Source organism: Garra rufa, chromosome 20 (assembly GCF_049309525.1).
Source record: "Garra rufa chromosome 20, GarRuf1.0, whole genome shotgun sequence".
Taxonomy (NCBI): Eukaryota; Metazoa; Chordata; class Actinopteri; order Cypriniformes; family Cyprinidae; genus Garra; species Garra rufa.
In genome coordinates, this window is record NC_133380.1 from 32574274 (window position 1) to 32595196 (window position 20923).

Genomic DNA, 20923 nt, shown 5'->3' on the forward strand with positions numbered 1-20923 from the left:
GTATTATTAGACCACGTGGACCTCTTTCCGATGCCACCTGCCCCAAGTCCCTACCCCCCCGGGGGCCGGAGATACGGACCCCCAAATTTTATGTCCACGCTCAACTTATTTGACGGGCCTGACATACTGCTTCTGTGGACACTTCAATAAAGTGTATTTTTTAATAAGTATGTGCAATTTTGTTGATGAAAACACCTCTACTGTACTCAGCACACTCAGTGGAATCCATTTATGTAAGTTTTGTCTCAAAATACTGTAGAATTTGCATAAAAATGAATGTCCACGGGAGCATTATGAAGGGCCCGCTGAATAAATTGGAAATGGACATTTTGTCATGTCAATTAACATCCCAATATTGTTGAAAAAAAAAAAAACACCTCTACTGTACTCAGCACACTCAGTGGAATCCAATGATGAAAGTTTCATGTCATAATACTGTACAATTTGCATACAAATGAACAAAATTGTGGATTTCACGTTGAGTTTTCGAGTATTTCACCACATATGGTGCATGTCCACCCACAACTTATTTGACGGGGCTGAATAAATTGGAAATGGACATTTTGTCATGTACATAAACATCACCAATATTGTTGATAAAAACACATCTACTGTACTCAGTACACTCATTGGAATCCGTTTATGTTAGTTTCATGTCATAATACTGTATAATTTGCATACAAATGAAGAAAATTGGGGATTTCACGTTGAGTTTTCGAGTATTTCACCACATATGGTGCATGTCCACCCACAACTTATTTGACGGGGCTGAATAAATTGGAAATGGACATTTTGTCATGTACATAAACATCACCAATATTGTTGATAAAAACACATCTACTGTACTCAGTACACTCATTGGAATCCGTTTATGTGAGTTTCATGTCATAATACTGTATAATTTGCATACAAATGAACAAAATTGTGGATTTCAAATTGTGGATTTTCGGTAATTTCACCACATATGGTGCATGTCCATTTCCAATTTATTTGACGTGGGCTGAATAAATTGGAAATGGACATTTTGTCATGTACATAAACATCACCAATATTGTTGATAAAAACACATCTACTGTACTCAGCACACTCATTGGAATCCGTTTATGTGAGTTTCATGTCATAATACTGTATAATTTGCATACAAATGAAGAAAATTGGGGATTTCACGTTGAGTTTTCGAGTATTTCACCACATATGGTGCATGTCCACCCACAACTTATTTGACGGGGCTGAATAAATTGGAAATGGACATTTTGTCATGTACATAAACATCACCAATATTGTTGATAAAAACACATCTACTGTACTCAGTACACTCATTGGAATCCGTTTATGTGAGTTTCATGTCATAATACTGTAGAATTTGCATAGAAATGAATGTCCACGGGAGCATTATGAAGGGCCCGCTGAATAAATTGGAAATGGACATTTTGTCATGTCAATTAACATCCCAATATTGTTGAAAAAAAAAAAACACCTCTACTGTACTCAGCACACTCAGTGGAATCCAATGATGAAAGTTTCATGTCATAATACTGTACAATTTGCATACAAATGAACAAAATTGTGGATTTCACGTTGAGTTTTCGAGTATTTCACCACATATGGTGCATGTCCACCCACAACTTATTTGACGGGGCTGAATAAATTGGAAATGGACATTTTGTCATGTACATAAACATCACCAATATTGTTGATAAAAACACATCTACTGTACTCAGTACACTCATTGGAATCCGTTTATGTTAGTTTCATGTCATAATACTGTATAATTTGCATACAAATGAAGAAAATTGGGGATTTCACGTTGAGTTTTCGAGTATTTCACCACATATGGTGCATGTCCACCCACAACTTATTTGACGGGGCTGAATAAATTGGAAATGGACATTTTGTCATGTACATAAACATCACCAATATTGTTGATAAAAACACATCTACTGTACTCAGTACACTCATTGGAATCCGTTTATGTGAGTTTCATGTCATAATACTGTATAATTTGCATACAAATGAACAAAATTGTGGATTTCAAATTGTGGATTTTCGGTAATTTCACCACATATGGTGCATGTCCATTTCCAATTTATTTGACGTGGGCTGAATAAATTGGAAATGGACATTTTGTCATGTACATAAACATCACCAATATTGTTGATAAAAACACATCTACTGTACTCAGCACACTCATTGGAATCCGTTTATGTGAGTTTCATGTCATAATACTGTATAATTTGCATACAAATGAAGAAAATTGGGGATTTCACGTTGAGTTTTCGAGTATTTCACCACATATGGTGCATGTCCACCCACAACTTATTTGACGGGGCTGAATAAATTGGAAATGGACATTTTGTCATGTACATAAACATCACCAATATTGTTGATAAAAACACATCTACTGTACTCAGTACACTCATTGGAATCCGTTTATGTGAGTTTCATGTCATAATACTGTAGAATTTGCATAGAAATGAATGTCCACGGGAGCATTATGGAGGGCCCGCTGAATAAATTGGAAATGGACATTTCGTCAGGTACATAAACATCACCAATATTGTTGATAAAAACACATCTACTGTACTCAGTACACTCATTGGAATCCGTTTATGTGAGTTTCATGTCATAATACTGTATAATTTGCATACAAATGAAGAAAATTGGGGATTTCACGTTGAGTTTTCGAGTATTTCACCACATATGGTGCATGTCCATTTCCAATTTATTTGACGGGCCTGAATAAATTGGAAATGGACATTTCGTCATGTACATAAACATCACCAATATTGTTGATAAAAACACATCTACTGTACTCAGCACACTCAGTGGAATCCATTTATGTAAGTTTTATCTCAAAATACTGTAGAATTTGCATAGAAATTAATGTCCACGGGAGCATTATGGAGGGCCCGCTGAATAAATTGGAAATGGACGTTTCCTTATGTGAAAAGTCCCAAATTTTGACCGGCCATAACTCACCCAATACGGGGGCAATCTTAAAGAAATTTGGGTCAAAGTTGAACCGTCCCTAGGCCTACCGAACGCCACTTGTCCGGAGTCGATTGGCCCCCGGGGGCCGGAGATACGGCCCCCCAGAGTTAAGGGGGTCAAACGGAAGGACATGTCCCAGAGACTTGAAACACGGCTCGTTTGTAGCCCTCGAGGGGCCATGTTTGACGCCACCACTCCCGAGTCGATAGGCCCCCGGGGGCCTGAGATACGGATCCCCAAAGACAAAAAGTACCAAAATTTGACCGGCTGTAACTCACCCAAAACGGGGGCAAACTCCACCAATCTCAGGGTATTATTAGACCACGTGGACCTCTTTCCGATGCCACCTGCCCCAAGTCCCTACCCCCCCGGGGGCCGGAGATACGGACACCCAATTTTTTTGTCCACGCTGAACTTATTTGACGGGCCTGACATACTGCTTCCGTGGACACTTCAATAAAGTGTATTTTTTAATAAGTGTGTGCAATTTTGTTGATGAAAACACCTCTACTGTACTCAGCACACTCAGTGGAATCCATTTATGTAAGTTTTGTCTCAAAATACTGTAGAATTTGCATAAAAATGAATGTCCACGGGAGCATTATGAAGGGCCCGCTGAATAAATTGGAAATGGACATTTTGTCATGTCAATTAACATCCCAATATTGTTGAAAAAAAAAAAAACACCTCTACTGTACTCAGCACACTCAGTGGAATCCAATGATGAAAGTTTCATGTCATAATACTGTACAATTTGCATACAAATGAACAAAATTGTGGATTTCACGTTGAGTTTTCGAGTATTTCACCACATATGGTGCATGTCCACCCACAACTTATTTGACGGGGCTGAATAAATTGGAAATGGACATTTTGTCATGTACATAAACATCACCAATATTGTTGATAAAAACACATCTACTGTACTCAGTACACTCATTGGAATCCGTTTATGTTAGTTTCATGTCATAATACTGTATAATTTGCATACAAATGAAGAAAATTGGGGATTTCACGTTGAGTTTTCGAGTATTTCACCACATATGGTGCATGTCCACCCACAACTTATTTGACGGGGCTGAATAAATTGGAAATGGACATTTTGTCATGTACATAAACATCACCAATATTGTTGATAAAAACACATCTACTGTACTCAGTACACTCATTGGAATCCGTTTATGTGAGTTTCATGTCATAATACTGTATAATTTGCATACAAATGAACAAAATTGTGGATTTCAAATTGTTGATTTTCGGTAATTTCACCACATATGGTGCATGTCCATTTCCAATTTATTTGACGTGGGCTGAATAAATTGGAAATGGACATTTTGTCATGTACATAAACATCACCAATATTGTTGATAAAAACACATCTACTGTACTCAGCACACTCATTGGAATCCGTTTATGTGAGTTTCATGTCATAATACTGTATAATTTGCATACAAATGAAGAAAATTGGGGATTTCACGTTGAGTTTTCGAGTATTTCACCACATATGGTGCATGTCCACCCACAACTTATTTGACGGGGCTGAATAAATTGGAAATGGACATTTTGTCATGTACATAAACATCACCAATATTGTTGATAAAAACACATCTACTGTACTCAGTACACTCATTGGAATCCGTTTATGTGAGTTTCATGTCATAATACTGTAGAATTTGCATAGAAATGAATGTCCACGGGAGCATTATGGAGGGCCCGCTGAATAAATTGGAAATGGACATTTCGTCAGGTACATAAACATCACCAATATTGTTGATAAAAACACATCTACTGTACTCAGTACACTCATTGGAATCCGTTTATGTGAGTTTCATGTCATAATACTGTAGAATTTGCATACAAATGAACAAAATTGGGGATTTCACGTTGAGTTTTCGAGTATTTCACCACATATGGTGCATGTCCATTTCCAATTTATTTGACGGGCCTGAATAAATTGGAAATGGACATTTCGTCATGTACATAAACATCACCAATATTGTTGATAAAAACACATCTACTGTACTCAGCACACTCAGTGGAATCCATTTATGTAAGTTTTATCTCAAAATACTGTAGAATTTGCATAGAAATTAATGTCCACGGGAGCATTATGGAGGGCCCGCTGAATAAATTGGAAATGGACGTTTCCTTATGTGAAAAGTCCCAAATTTTGACCGGCCATAACTCACCCAATACGGGGGCAATCTTAAAGAAATTTGGGTCAAAGTTGAACCGTCCCTAGGCCTACCGAACGCCACTTGTCCGGAGTCGATTGGCCCCCGGGGGCCGGAGATACGGCCCCCCAGAGTTAAGGGGGTCAAACGGAAGGACATGTCCCAGAGACTTGAAACTCGGCTCGTTTGTAGCCCTCGAGGGGCCATGTTTGACGCCACCACTCCCGAGTCGATAGGCCCCCGGGGGCCTGAGATACGGATCCCCAAAGACAAAAAGTACCAAAATTTGACCGGCTGTAACTCACCCAAAACGGGGGCAAACTCCACCAATCTCAGGGTATTATTAGACCACGTGGACCTCTTTCCGATGCCACCTGCCCCAAGTCCCTACCCCCCCGGGGGCCGGAGATACGGACACCCAATTTTTTTGTCCACGCTGAACTTATTTGACGGGCCTGACATACTGCTTCCGTGGACACTTCAATAAAGTGTATTTTTTAATAAGTATGTGCAATTTTGTTGATGAAAACACCTCTACTGTACTCAGCACACTCAGTGGAATCCATTTATGTAAGTTTTGTCTCAAAATACTGTAGAATTTGCATAAAAATGAATGTCCACGGGAGCATTATGAAGGGCCCGCTGAATAAATTGGAAATGGACATTTCGTCATGTATATAAACATCCCAGTATTGCTGATAAAAACACAAGGTCCTAGGGCTTTGTGCTTTGGGGGCGCCAGTGAGGGGCCCCAGAGATGCGAGAATCTCGAATCTCGTTGCCCCACGATCCAGCGTCTCCAAACGGGGGACGTCCACGAACCCGCTAGGCCGAACCCATTCAAATAAATTGCAGGTGGGATTTTTTCAGAAACGTCCCAGGAGCACGAAACTCGGCACGGCAGCTCTCGGGGGCCCCCCGAGCGAGGCGCCGAAAGCGCGGGGCCCTAGGACGATGCGCTTTTTTTCCCGAGGTCCGATGGTTTCGTGCTTTGGGGGCCTGAGCGAGGGGCCCCCGAGATGCCAGAATCTCAAATCTCGAGTTCCTACCGCCCATCGTCTCAGAACGGGGGACGTCCCACTTCCCATTTAAACGCGTACAGGTTTGGTGGACGCGCGCTCCCTTTTTTGACCTTTTGACCCCTAAAGAAGGACGTACGGTCGCAGGACTTTGGCTACTGGCTGAGGGGGTCCCCTCGAGCCAAAGGTTTCGATTTCAGCTCGATCGGCCCTTTCGAAAGCGTGTCCACGAACCCGCTAGGCCGAACCCATTCAAATAAATTGCAGGTGGGATTTTTTCAGAAACGTCCCAGGGGCCCGAAATTCGGCACGGTGGCTCCAGGGCCATCCCAGAGCGAGGCGCCAAAAGCGCCAGGCCCTAGGACGAAGGAAAAATCGAGAGCCTCCTGCACAAAATATCTCCCTCAGTCCTCTTAGACTCTTAAACCGTCAGAGCCTTTCGAGAGATTTCAAAGTGTCAAAGGGGTATTTTTTTCCCCGAGGTCCTAGGGCTTCGTGCTTCGGGGGTGCGATCGAGGGGCCCCAGAGATGCGCAAATCTCAAATCTCGTGGCCCTACGACCCAGCGTCTCCGAACGGGAGACGTCCACGAACCCGCTAGGCCGAACCCATTCAAATAAATGGCAGGTGGACGCGCGCTCCCTTTTTTGACCTTTTGACCCCTAAAAAAGGCCGTACGGTCACAGGACTTTTCCGACCGGTCGAGGAGGTCCCCTCGAGCCGAAGGTTTCGAATTCAGCTCAATCGTCCCTTTCGGAAGCGTGTCCACGAACCCGCTAGGCCGAACCCATTCAAAAAAATTGCAGGTGGGATTTTTTTAGAAACGTCCCAGGATCACGAAACTCGGCACGGTGGCTCTCGGGGGCCCCCTGAGCTAGGCGCCGAAAGCGCGGAGCCCTAGGACGACACGTTTTTTTTCCCGCGGTCCGATGGTTTCGTGCTTCGGGGGCCTGAGCGAGGGGCCCCCGAGATGCCAGAATCTCAAATCTCGGGTCCCTACCACCCATCGTCTCAGAACGGGGGACGTCCCACTTCCAATTTATACGCGTACAGGTTTGGTGGACGCGCGCTCCCTTTTTTGACCTTTTGACCCCTAAAAAAGGCCGTACGGTCACAGGACTTTTCCGACCGGTCGAGGAGGTCCCCTCGAGCCGAAGGTTTCGATTTCAGCTCAATCGTCCCTTTCGGAAGCGTGTCCACGAACCCGCTAGGCCGAACCCATTCAAATAAATTGCAGGTGGGATTTTTTCAGAAACGTCCCAGGGGCCCGAAATTCGGCACGGTGGCTCCAGGGCCATCCCAGAGCGAGGCGCCAAAAGCGCCAGGCCCTAGGACGAAGGAAAAATCGAGAGCCTCCTGAACAAAATATCTCCCTCAGTCTTCTTAGACTCTTACACAGTCAGAGGCTTTCGAATGATTTCAAAGTGTCAAAGGGGTATTTTTTTTCCCAAGGTCCTAGGGCTTCGTGCTTCGGGGGTGCGACCGAGGGGCCCCAGAGATGCGCAAATCTCGAATCTCGTGGCCCTACGACCCAGCGTCTCCGAACGGGAGACGTCCACGAACCCGCTAGGCCGAACCCATTCAAATAAATGGCAGGTGGGATTTTTTTAGAAACGTCCCAGGGACCCGAAATTCGGCACGGTGGCTCTCGGGGGCCCCCCAATCGAGGCTCCGAAAGCGCGTGGCCCTAGGACGACGCGCTTTTTTTCCCGCGGTCCGATGGGCTCGTGCTTCGGGGGACTGAGCGAGGGGCCCCCGAGATGCCAGAATCTCAAATCTCGAGTTCCTACCACCCATCGTCTCAGAACTGGGGACGTCCCGCTTCCCATTTAAACGCGTACAGATTTGGTGGACGCGCGCTCCCTTTTTTGACCTTTTGACCCCTAAAAAAGGCCGTACGGTCACAGGACTTTTCCGACCGGTCGAGGAGGTCCCCTCGAGCCGAAGGTTTCGAATTCAGCTCAATCGTCCCTTTCGGAAGCGTGTCCACGAACCCGCTAGGCCGAACCCATTCAAATAAATTGCAGGTGGGATTTTTTCAGAAACGTCCCAGGGGCCCGAAATTCGGCACGGTGGCTCCAGGGCCATCCCAGAGCGAGGCGCCAAAAGCGCCAGGCCCTAGGACGAAGGAAAAATCGAGAGCCTCCTGAACAAAATATCTCCCTCAGTCTTCTTAGACTCTTACACAGTCAGAGGCTTTCGACTGATTTCAAAGTGTCAAAGGGGTATTTTTTTCCCGAGGTCCTAGGGCTTCGTGCTTCGGGGGTGCGATCGAGGGGCCCCAGAGATGCGCAAATCTCGAATCTCGTGGCCCTACGACCCAGCGTCTCCGAACGGGAGACGTCCACGAACCCGCTAGGCCGAACCCATTCAAATAAATGGCAGGTGGACGCGCGCTCCCTTTTTTGACCTTTTGACCCCTAAAAAAGGCCGTACGGTCACAGGACTTTTCCGGCCGGTCGAGGAGGTCCCCTCGAGCCGAAGGTTTCGAATTCAGCTCAATCGTCCCTTTCGGAAGCGTGTCCACGAACCCGCTAGGCCGAACCCATTCAAATAAATTGCAGGTGGGATTTTTTTAGAAACGTCCCAGGATCACGAAACTCGGCACGGTGGCTCTCGGGGGCCCCCCGAGCTAGGCGCCGAAAGCGCGGAGCCCTAGGACGACACGTTTTTTTTCCCGCGGTCCGATGGTTTCGTGCTTCGGGGGCCTGAGCGAGGGGCCCCCGAGATGCCAGAATCTCAAATCTCGGGTCCCTACCACCCATCGTCTCAGAACGGGGGACGTCCCACTTCCAATTTATACGCGTACAGGTTTGGTGGACGCGCGCTCCCTTTTTTGACCTTTTGACCCCTAAAAAAGGCCGTACGGTCACAGGACTTTTCCGACCGGTCGAGGAGGTCCCCTCGAGCCGAAGGTTTCGAATTCAGCTCAATCGTCCCTTTCGGAAGCGTGTCCACGAACCCGCTAGGCCGAACCCATTCAAATAAATTGCAGGTGGGATTTTTTCAGAAACGTCCCAGGGGCCCGAAATTCGGCACGGTGGCTCCAGGGCCATCCCAGAGCGAGGCGCCAAAAGCGCCAGGCCCTAGGACGAAGGAAAAATCGAGAGCCTCCTGCACAAAATATCTCCCTCAGTCTTCTTAGACTCTTACACAGTCAGAGCCTTTCGAGTGATTTCAAAGTGTCAAAGGGGTATTTTTTTTCCCGAGGTCCTAGGGCTTCGTGCTTCGGGGGTGCGATCGAGGGGCCCCAGAGATGCGCAGATCTCGAATCTCGTGGCCCTACGACCCAGCGTGTCCGAACGGGAGACGTCCACGAACCCGCTAGGCCGAACCCATTCAAATAAATGGCAGGTGGGATTTTTTCAGAAACGTCCCAGGGACCCGAAATTCGGCACGGTGGCTCTCGGGGGCCCCCCAAGCGAGGCTCCGAAAGCGCGTGGCCCTAGGACGACGCGCTTTTTTTCCCGCGGTCCGATGGGCTCCTGCTTCGGGGGCCTGAGCGAGGGGCCCCCGAGATGCCAGAATCTCAAATCTCGGGTTCCTACCACCCATCGTCTCAGAACTGGGGACGTCCCGCTTCCCATTTAAACGCGTAGAGGTTTGGTGGACGCGCGCTCCCTTTTTTGACCTTTTGACCCCTAAAGAAGGTCGTACGTTCGCGAGACTTTGGCGACCGGTCGAGGGGGTCCCCTCGAGCCAACGGTTTCGATTTCAGCTCGATCGGCCCTTTCGGAAGCGTGTCCACGAACCCGCTAGGCCGAACCCATTCAAATAAATTGCAGGTGGGATTTTTTCAGAAACGTCCCAGGAGCACGAAACTCGGCACGGCGGCTCCCGGGGCCTCCCCGAGCGTGCCCCCGAAAGCGCGGGGCCCTAGGATGACGCACTTTTTTTCCCGTGGTGCTATGGGCTCGTGCTTCGGGGGCCTGAGCGTGGGGTCCCCGAGATGCTCAAATCTCAAATCCTGGGTCCCTATGACCTTTCGTCTTGGAACTACAAAAATAGCTGCAAATGGACAAATAGTGGGTTCGTGGGACCAGGGGGGCGGGGCTCGTGGCCGGGGAGGAGGTTCCGTGGGGTTCCGCGGGCGTTCCGTAACAGTAATGGGCAAATGGACAAATAGTGGGTTCGTGGGACCTGGGGGGCGGGGCTCGTGGCCGGGGAGGGGGTCCCGGGGGGTTCCGGGGACGTTCCGTAACAATAATGGGCAAATGGACAAATAGTGGGTTCGTGGGACCTTGGGGGCGGGGCTAGTGGCCGGGGAGGGGGTCCCGGGGGGTTCCGGGGACGTTCCGTAACAATAATGGGCAAATGGACAAATAGTGGGTTCGTGGGACCTTGGGGGCGGGGCTCGTGGCCGGGGAGGGGGTCCCGGGGGGTTCCGGGGACGTTCCGTAACAATAATGGGCAAATGGACAAATAGTGGGTTCGTGGGACGGGGGTCCCCCCATCAAACCGGTAGGGCTGTGGACAAATAGAGGGTCGCTGGGACGAAGACCCCCACCGGAGTCATTCACTCAAATAAGAAATGGACAAATAGTAGGTTCGTGGGACCTCGGGGGCGGGGCTCGTGGCCGGGGAGGGGGTCCCGGGGGGTTCCGGGGACGTTCCGTAAAAATAATGGGCAAATGGACAAATAGTGGGTTCGTGGGACCTTGGGGGCGGGGCTAGTGGCCGGGGAGGGGGTCCCGGGGGGTTCCGCGGCCGTTCCGTAACAATAATGGGCAAATGGACAAATAGTGGGTTCGTGGGACGGGGGTCCCCCCATCAAACCGGTAGGGCTGTGGACAAATAGAGGGTCGCTGGGACGAAGACCCCCACCGCAGTCATTCACTCAAATGAGAAATGGACAAATAGTAGGTTCGTGGGAGCAAATTCCCCACTTTGCCTTGCAAAGCAATGGAAAATGGACGAATAATAGGTTCAAGGACAGTGGGGGGGGAGGGCTGGGGCAGTGGGGGGTAGGCCAGTGGGGGCTCATCGCCCCCTAGAGGCGTCCGCAGCCCTATTGGTCCCGACTACCCCAACGGAAAAAAAAGTAAGTCGAAACGTCCCGTTGGCCAGTTAAATAATCTGCAAACGGGATCCAAATCCACACTACGGTCCCACCGAACCACTATTTGCCCAATGGCAATTTAAATGAATGGGGAAATTTCCACGAACCCATATAATGTACTACCTCTGAGCAGCGGCCTCTCTCGTCATGGTGTAATGGTTAGCACTCTGGACTCTGAATCCAGCGATCCGAGTTCAAATCTCGGTGGGACCTGCTTTTGCCACGAATGTGCGCAGGGCCCGTTCTGAGAAATTCTTTTGACAGCAGTGGGCCCCAAAGGCTCACGCAACTGCGAGGGTACGTTTCGCACCGCAAAAAGCGCAGTCTGTCTCCTTGGGGACGTGCGCGTAAAAGGGTAGGAGCCCTTTGGAGAATGCGGGCATCGATCCCGCTACCTCTCGCTTGCGCCTACTGCATCCCACCGATTGAGCCAAAGTAAGCCCAAAGTAAGCCCACATGAGCCAATCGCGTTTCTTTCCTGGGCTTACTTTTGACCAATCACGTTTCTCTCCTGGGCTTACTTTTGACCAATCACGTTTCTCTCCTGGGCTTACTTTTGACCAATCACGTTTCTCTCCTGGGCTTACTTTTGACCAATCGCGTTTCTCTCTGGGGCTTACTTTTGATCAATCGGGTTTCTCTCTGGGGCTTACTTTTGACCAATCGCGTTTCTCTCCCGTGGCTCACTTTTGACCAATCGCGTTACTCTCCCGTGGCTCACTTTTGACCAATCGCTGCGACCGTTTATTATTGTCATCGATCTTTGCAATAGGTAAGGCTAAGGTGTACTTCATTTTTAAATATAATTTAATATCGTTATTTGTTCATAAATAGTGTGTATTTTTGGAAAATAGAACGTGCCAATGCATGTATAGCACACGTTTTCTGAAGTATTTGCGAACCTGTAACTTTTTAAATGATAAATACAGAACAAAACATGTCGCTACTGATCAGATAGGTTAAAATCATCGACAGTCCTAATTAGCCTACATTACTATGTGTGTATTGTGTGCGAAGAAAAGAATACTAATATTAAAATATTTATTTACTTATATATGTAGAGAGACAGAGAGCTGGGTAACTTACTTACTGTAACTGTAATTACTGTAAGTTAATTCGTTACTAATTCCAAGTTACAAGACAAATTGTAGTTAGTTATTTAAACCATTAACAGTTACATTACACATTTTAGGTAATATAAGTTAGTCAGACTACTTTTACGTTACTTTTAGATTACTTTTGACCTAACTTGTTTATCACATTGATTTAAACAGGGTAATCTTGAAAAAAAGAATAAGAAAATAGATTGTATTTGTTGTTATTAATAACACTAAGTGCATTTAACACATGTTTGTGAAATAACTGCAGGGAGTTAAATAAAAAACTACTAATTAATTAAACCATAAAAATAATAAATTAAAGTAAATCATTTTAAAATCAATTAAAAATGCACAAAAATGATATATATTCTTTTTGTTTACCTGCATGTCTTGTGACCATAACCTCATCAGAGGACCAATGAACATGAAAATGTGATAATTATTAAAATATTCAATTTAAGTATGTTAATTAAATATATTAGTTAAAATGTGTGCATGATAATGTGTTTGAAAGACAAAAGCCTTTGTTGAAGGTGGTTAAAAATATCTACAGTGTGATCTTTCAAATAAAAATGAATGTGTTTATCAGTAGTTGATGCAATGTTGAAACACTTTATGCAAACCTGAAATGATTTTTGTAAATCAGTGGTCAAATGCTGTATCTCCACCTGACTAGTGACTGGTCTTTGTGTGAGTGTCCACAAAACTGGAAGACTTTTTTTATGAATATAAGCAGTAGGCTGTTTTAGAAAAGAAATTTAAAAGATCAAAAAGAGGAATTAGGAAGTATATATCAGTTAGGAATAATTTAATGTCATTGTGTAAATAAAATAAAATAAAATCATATAATGCATAAAAAAAGTAACTTTAGTCTGATTCGGAATATTTTAAAATATATATATTTTTTAATCTAAATACAGGTACTTAATTTTTGGATTCTGATTATGTAATTCAGATGAAATAACATGTAATCAGTTACTACCCAGCTCTGCTTATATATATTACTTATATTTGGTAATAATACTAGTGACCTCCTCCGAGCCTAGAATTATTACTAGAAGGAAATTTCAGACTTCATATTTGACTTTACATATGTTTGTACATATATCAGATTCCTGTCCATGTTTATTACCACAGTAATATGGTTTACATGTAGCTTGTTAAATTATCATTACACACTTAGCATACAGGTATCTTTCAGTTTGCTAGAGGTAATAGTCTCTTTCTGATCTTCATTACAGAAAATGTACGCTTACCCCTTTTTTCGCCGCCAATCGGCAACATCGTGCCGGCTCCTCATGGCGCCATCGGAGGAGGCGAAGCGCCTTGAAAATATGGAGTCGGGAAGGGCCAAACCCAAGGAGCAGGTGCTGGCAGAGTCCCGTTCTTTTGTCAGCACAAACGGTGGAGACCCCAGTGACCAGTTTTTAGTACTGGCTCACTGCAAACTTCAGTTTGGGAAGTACCAGGGCCAGAGATTTAGATGGCTCCTGGAAAACTCTCTGGGGTACGCAGTGTATTTGGTGCTCAGCATTTCCAAGGAGACAGCGCAGACAACCCCCCTGTCCGAAAATAAACAGCTCTTCCTACAGTACACTTCTCATATCAGAGAGATGGCTGAAGAAGTGGAGAAGTATGAGAGGAAGCAGGAAATGCAAGCAGAAGCCCGAGCATCTGGAGACCAGGGCTGCTTGATGGTGGAGTTTGGTGACTTCCAGGGCCGGTCCATGAAGGAAGTTTATGAGGACCAAAGCAAGGAGGCCCAAGCCCTCATCAGGTACCTGGTTAAGGCCGATGCCAGGCCAAACACCAACATGGCCATTTTCAAGACATATGTCCTGAAAAGGCAGGCTTCTGCTGTGGGCACCAGTGTACGTCCTGCATGTCCACCTGCAACCTCCAGTGCCTCTGTACCTCCAGCCGCAGCCTCCAGTACCTCTGCACCTCCACCTGCAGCCATCCGAACTGGTGTACAGCGGACCGCCACTGTGAAAGCGCTGTTGGCGCATGGCAAACATTTGTCTCCTTCACAGCTGGCGAAAAAACTCGTGTCACCAGTTAAACACTGTGAGTAGGAGTGTGAATATTACATTTTCCCTACAGAAATTGTACACGTATTCATTTATTGTTATGGCAAACCTGTCCACTTGCTGTTTCCAGATCCATTAGTGCAGTCTACTTTACCTTCTCCAGCAGCAGAAACTTTGGCCCGAAGACAGCTTTTCGCTACAGGTACGTAAGCACCACCTTACATACACTTGTCTCTGTGTATTGGTCACAGTAATAGTTGTAACATTTGTGCTCCAGGCACTTCCGTTTCCACTGCTGAAGATGATGATGAGGAGCTGGTATTTGCTGCATCACAATGTGAAGCACAGCTGAATACAGGTGTGGCATATGACACCAATACAAATGTTATAAGAATGTTTTGTGAAAACACAATGGGAAGCATTAAAAATAAAAATCAAAATTTTTTAATATTTTTGTTTACAATACAGAATTATGTCACATCATGCCTCAAGTGGGATTTCTTCAAAAGGTTAAGGATGTCCAAAGGTGTCAGTGTATTTATTTGCGTTTCTAAACTTACCCGTTGTTAAACAATCACTAGATAACTTTCTCACACTGCTTGCTATTCTCACTCACTCACTCTTTAGCTCCCCCTGAGCAGACAGGATGGTGGAGAGTCATTGTTCTTATGATGAGAAGAACAGTTTTTCCTTATTGTATATGTGTGCATGCTTCATGTCTGTGCGCATCATTACTGAATTCATCACACCTCATTTTCCTTACTTAATCACAACAGATTCTCATCCTCAAAGAACTGTACTAATTCCATTTTTCTTACATCAATAAAGTGTACGCTGTGTTCTTTGCTTCTTAACACTAGTACCATTTTCTTCACTGTTATGCCTTAATATATTCAAAACGATTATTAACACTCCTCCAAAATTACTGCTTCGCAGGCTGTTTGTGGGCTGCATTTATGGCGTAGTTCTATCAAATCCAACCTTATACCATCCTTATTTTGTTTTTGTTACTGTTTACTCAGAGGCCTGTGCCGGTCCGTCTCCATTGGCGGAAACAGCAAAAACACCAGATCCTCCACATCATCAGCCACCAGCTGAGCTCCCAGGCCACTGGAAAGATCATCTTCCACCTTTCCAGCATGAGTGGATCCGGAACACACTATTTAAGGCCAACCCACGAACCGGCAAGCCAGAACTAGTGTCCCAGCTGAAGCTTTGGTGGTATCCTCCTCAGCCCCCTTTAATTAACAGTCAGCCACCCGCCTCACCAGACCTCTTCTTCTGTCGGCCCCTTTTCTTGTGGATGCCGCTGAAGATGTGGTTATTTCCTCTTGTCTGTGTTCGCCCAGACTGTGGTAAGCACAGGCTAACTGCAGCAGGACTTTACCGCACCGTGCGCAAGGTTTTGGACATCGACGGGTGGTATGACCTTGCCACTGAGTATCTGGAGTGCAAAGGCTGCAAAAAGAAGTATCCTGCCTGGTCCGAGGACATCTTAGGGCAGCTGGATATGGGCCACCGCAGTCAGTTTCCAGCTTTGCTGACATACAGGTAATTCATGACAATCATTCATTATTAGGCACTTTTATCTGTGTTTTATTTCTACAACCAAAGCATTTTCATGATTATATTGTTGTTTCCTTAGATACTCATGTGACAACCGGGTGCTGAGGATGATGAGGGAGAGGACACTGGGCAACAGTGTGACTCAGCTGTACAAGAAGCTGACGGAACAGCACAGTGAGGCATGGACACAGCGTGTTCTGCAGTACCTGACTGCCTGCGAACCGTTCACAAGGTCCTCCCTTGTGCAGCCTCCTGTATTTGCTGAGCCTCCCCTTTTACCTGCCCTGCCTAAGCCTAAGTGGCTCTTAGCCGTGTACGCCAGAGATGTTCTGTGGCGACTGCATGAGGTCAAAGCCAAAATAACATCCGTCTTTGGCTCTGTTCTCAAGATGGACTCCACTAAAAAGGTATCACAGTCCTGTTTATATCCAGAAATTTGCCAGATATGGATATATGTGCATTCACAATGAATACAGTTTTGTCACCCTTTTATTTTGCCCAATAGGTCACAAAGAAACTCGCAGGTGCTGCTTCAGGTACAGCTGCCTGGTGTACAAATGTGGGGAATGAACACGGCCAAGTCCTCGTATCTGTGCTTACAGCCGCCGAGGGACATGGACTGGACCACATGGCAGCTGGCCTGATGAAGCGCTACCGGGACGCAGGAGAGGCAGCCCCAAAAGTGATGTACGTGGACAGAGATTGCTGCAGTCAGCATGGCCAGTGTCAGGTGAAGATGATGTTCTCGGAGTGGGTCGAGCTTGAAGTGCGCCTCGACATCTGGCATTTCATGCGGCGATTTGCTGCAGGTGTCACGACAGAGGCTCATCCACTCTACGGGATCTTCATGGCCCGTCTGTCCACGTGCATCTTTCAGTGGGATCCAGAGGATGTGGCTGCACTTCGCAGTGCAAAGGAGGGTGAGCTGGCGGCAAAGAAGACTGGCCACATCTCAGAAAGGGCGGTCAGTGCTCGCATTACCCGGAGAGAGTTGGCACTGCACTGCCGGAGGAGGACCAGGGGGGTGGAGGAGACCACCAGATTGATCGGGTCACTGATTGATCTGTTCGACAGTGCGGACGGGAAGGACACTCTGGGAGTTCCTCTGCTGAATCACGAACGGATCCAGCAGATATGGAAGGAACAGCGGAAGCACGTTCCGTGTATCCAAGACCCAGAGAACTTTCCGCTGTACATGAAGAAGGGGACACTGAAGAAGGGCGGTGTGGAGCTGTGCTGCTACAGGTGTGCCCGTGGCTCTACCTCCTTGGAGTCTTTCCACCTCCACCTAAACCGTTTTATTCCAGGTATTACATACATACGGATTACAATTTTTTTTGTCAAAAATATAAGCACTATAACTGCTTCCATTACTTTAAAGTAATGTCACATGAATAAATGTCACACTCTACAGTAATACTACAGTTCTTTTCTGATGTCATAAGCATTAACAAAGCTGTATTGCCTGACAAGTCACTAGTAGCTATAATTTTTAATGTAATTTAAATTGCGATTACTCACATTCAAAAGTTGTTTATATAATATATGTGTAATATATGTATTTATTATGTATAAATAAAGACACACATCTGAAAATAATTACATGTATATATTTATTATTCATATAATTTATATTATATATAAATATATTTAATATATATACATATATTTTTCTTAAATATATACATGCATGTGTTGTGTAATTGTATTGTAATTATGTAACTCTATTACATGTAACCAGTTACCTCATAGCACCTCATGTGAAGTACAAAACTTTTTTGTTTATTTAATTTTTAGGAACCAGTGCCAGTGATGCGCATTTTCAAGCGTATCTCCTTGAGGGCTTGATGCGTTGGAATGATGACCGGATGGAAGACGCCATAAAAGGAGCATCCTCCATCCGGACATATGGCTGTGCCATGAGGGAGGCTGTGGACCGGCTTAGCCAAGCTGTCTTCGGGAAGCCCTGGGATGAGCGCTATCGCCCTCCTGGAGCATATACAGGCAAGAAATTCACTAATTCATGTTTTTGTTTTTTTATAGATCATTTGAATTATTTTTGCAAAACAAAAAAATTCATGGATGAACAGGGAGATCACATTCATATATTGTACTATTTTATCTATTTAGCCTTTAATGTATTAGACAAAATGTTAAGAACACTTTCTTTTTTCCCATTTTATTCTTGTAGGTGAATTGCTGGGAATGGAGTACCTTTACAGCCAGACTGGCAAAACACTGACTCCAGTGCTCCAGAACCCAGAGGAGGAAGACAGGCTGGTGGAGGCAGTTGATGACCAGGACCTGCAAGATGAGGGGTTTGACGAAGAGATCACGGAGGACATCACAGTTCCAGTGCTGTATGAGGATGACCCCTGCCGTGATCTTAAAAACAGCCCCTCATCTTTGCCTCTGCCTCAGTCCCCGGCATCACCGGCTGAGCCGTCCACATCATCTGGCGGAGAAGGACAGCATCTTGCCCCTGCCCCTTCAGTGCTGTCACAGCCATCCGACACTGGAAGTAGTCTCTCCAACGAGGCTCAGGTAAAACACTTTATTTCAGGTAAAAAAGGGCTTTATTTAATTTCAATACCATTTTATTTCACTTATATTAATATTAATCTGCATTTACTAGGGAGCAGTCATTGGACCCGATGGCATCGCTGGGTGGGACAAGGTCCAGGACCTGGCTGGTTACCTAGTGGGATTTCGTGAGGCTCCTTACCTCACTGACCTGCAGGTGACAGAGGTCATCCAGCTGTGGACAGCTCTCCCTGACTCTGACAAACAGCGGGTCAACTATCAGCCTCGACATCAGCCTCAGCTGACACATGGGCGCTTTAAAGCACCGAAGCGGACCGGAGTCACACCGGGTGTGGAGAGTGTTAAACGGTGTCTGATTGGACATCCTGGGGGTCCAGCACAGTGGCCCAACACCAGTCGCTTGGTTGAGGCAATTTGTATCAAGCTGTGTGCTTTACACAAGTCGCCGACCAAGAAGGCTGGAGTTTGCACCCCCAGGTGGTCTAAAATCCTCACCGATTACCACCACATCCGAGAGCTGGTGCTTAACTGTCGAAGGCTGATGGATGAAACCATGATCCAGCTGTTTGAGCTAAACCAGAAGACACTCATTCAGTGGTAAGCAAGGCACATTATTTGCTTCAAATTAAATGAATACTTCTTAAAACATATTTATAATACAAGTAATTTATTGTCAGGTTTCAGCGTCGGCAGAAGAATCAGGAAATGAGTGTCCTCGCTCAGGGACTGACTTCACCTGACCCAATTGCTGTGGCCGATGCGCAGCTTCCTCTGCCAAGGGAAAAATTGGATGAAGCGCCATCAACATCAGGGCCAAAACATCCATTTATCCTTCTGCCAAATCGGGAAGGACAGGCTCCGATCCTGCGGCCAGGTCGACGGCCCGCTGCTACCACCACCACACAGTGCCCCATTGCACCTGCCCCCACAGCATCAGAAGTAGTGCAGCCCATTTCAGCACCTGGGTCATTGTTAGGCACACTAGTCCTTAACCCGGACATGACTGTGTCAGTGGTGATCCCCTCTTCTGGTCCTTCAACATTGAGTGCAGGCCCAGCTCCACCTGCTCCTGCGTCTGATGCTCCTGTGTCCCGTTACACCCAGAGGAACAGGCGTCGACGGGCCCTGGAGGAGGAAAGTGGAGTACACAAGAGAAAGTATGTGCGAGGGGTTACTTTTAACAAATGCAGCAAATGTGGGCAGCCCAAAACGAAAGAGTTTGGCCATAGTCGGTATGGCAATGCCACATTTTGCCCGAGTGCCTCAAATGGCAAATCTTTCGATGAATGGTTGGCAGAACAGCGGCAGCTACATAAACCTGCTCAATAAAGACAATCTTTTCTGTATATATTTTGTTTACATGTGCCCACTCTTTTATACTGTTCAGTATCATCCTCAATACTGTATTCTCCTCAAAAAAATAATGTTTTCTGTATCTATTTTGTATATATTACATGGGCCCACTCTTTCACATTGTTCGGTATCCTCCTCAATAAATAATGTATTTTCTGTATATATTTTGTATTTTACATGGGCCCACTCTTTCCCATTTTCCGGAATCTTCCTTAATAAATATCTTTTAATGTATATATTTTGTTTATATTACATGGGCCCTCTCTTTCATATTGTCTGGTATGTTCCTCAATAAATAATATCGTTCCTGTATATATTTTGTTTTTATTACATGGGCCCACTCCTTCATATTGTCATGTATACCCCTCAATAAATAAAATAAATATGTCTTTTTTGTATATATTTTGAATATATTACATGGGCCCACTTTTTCATATTGTCCTGTATACCCCTCAATACTGTATCCTCCTCAATAAATTATATCTTTTCTGTATATATTATGTGTATGTATATTATGTTCATGTAAATTAAACATTTTACATTTGAACATTTAAAGTGTCTTTTGATCAGATAAATTAAATCTGATAAATGATATCCATCAAATCATGTCCCACATATACAAAAAAAATAATAATAATCTTTGAGAAAACATTTTATTCATTAATTTAAACATAAACAAGTAATATGCCTTTTAAAAATATTATAAACATAATTAACATAAAACATAAAATCAACTACTTAACATATCAACATTTTAATTCGTTTTATTTAACCATAAACATATATCATATACATTTATGTTTATACATATTTACCAAACAATTATTTTCACAAAATAATAAATATCAATCAACATATTGATATGTCTAGGGCGCGATTTGTGGAAAAAGCAGGTGAGGATGGGGGCGTGTTTTAATACGACGGAAACTGTCAACGTGACGATTCGCTCCAATCGGATCGCGTATTTAACCATAAACATAAACATGTAATATGCCTTTTAAAAATAACATACACAAATTAATAAATATCAATCAACATAATGTTATGTCTAGGGCGAGATTTGTAAAAAATAAAATAAAAATAAAAAC

The 20923-nt window shown here is 45.0% G+C and overlaps 1 non-coding gene across 1 annotated transcript; it reads left to right on the top strand.

The window, feature by feature from the left end:
* Nucleotides 1-11386: 11386 nt before the first annotated feature.
* On the top strand, nt 11387-11455 carry trnaq-cug (transfer RNA glutamine (anticodon CUG)). Its single transcript has one exon. It is a non-coding gene; the product is annotated as a tRNA-Gln (tRNA).
* The last annotated feature ends 9468 nt before the right edge of the window (nt 11456-20923 follow it).